Source organism: Eurypyga helias, unplaced genomic scaffold, assembly GCF_000690775.1.
Source record: "Eurypyga helias isolate BGI_N326 unplaced genomic scaffold, ASM69077v1 scaffold14834, whole genome shotgun sequence".
Classification (NCBI taxonomy): Eukaryota; Metazoa; Chordata; class Aves; order Eurypygiformes; family Eurypygidae; genus Eurypyga; species Eurypyga helias.
In genome coordinates this window covers 19,191-19,882 of record NW_010248360.1, presented here as the reverse complement: position 1 = coordinate 19,882, position 692 = coordinate 19,191, and the positions used below count along the sequence as shown (strand labels likewise).

Below are 692 nucleotides of genomic sequence, written 5' to 3'. Positions count from 1 at the left end.
AAAGTCCGGTAAGGAGCGGCTGAGGGAACTGGGGTTGTTTCAGCCTGGAGAGGAGGAGGCTCAGGGGAGACGTCATCGCTCTCTACAACTACCTGAAAGGAGGGTGCAGAGTTGGGGGTTGGTCTCTTCTCCCAAGTGACAAGCAATAGGATGAGAGAAAAACAGCCTCAAGTTGCACCAGGGGAGATTTAGGTTGGATGTTAGGAAAAATGTCTTCACTGAAAGAGTTGTCAGGCATTGGAACGGGCTGCCCAGGGAGGTGGTTGGGTCACCATCCCTGGAGGGATTTAAGAGACTGTGGATGAGGTGCTCGGGGACATGGTTTAATGGTGGACTTGGCAGTGCTAGATTATTGGTTGGACTTGACGATATTAAAGGTCTATTCCAACCTAAAAGATTCTATGATTCTAAATCAGAGCATAATTAACACCACATTTCACCCATGAGGAAATTAAAAACAACAGTTAAGACCTACCTTTTCAAAAGTGGCATCTAAATTTGATGTACTTGAATTTCAAGGAACCTGATCTGTAGGAGTGATAACTACATGCAGGTTTTCCTAAGTCAGCTGAAATTCTGAGATGCTCAACACCACTAAAATTATATAATTTGGTGCAGAGCAGACCAATCTACTTCAGGAGATTTCATTTCAACACAGTTAGCTGAGGGTGAACATGTACTCTCCCGGGTAT

The 692-nt window shown here is 44.7% G+C and overlaps 1 protein-coding gene across 1 annotated transcript in view; it reads right to left on the bottom strand.

Annotated features, from left to right (window-relative positions):
• LOC104509174 (mitogen-activated protein kinase kinase kinase 5-like) overlaps positions 1-692 on the bottom strand; it is a 21,922-nt gene that overhangs the window by 2,189 nt on the left and 19,041 nt on the right.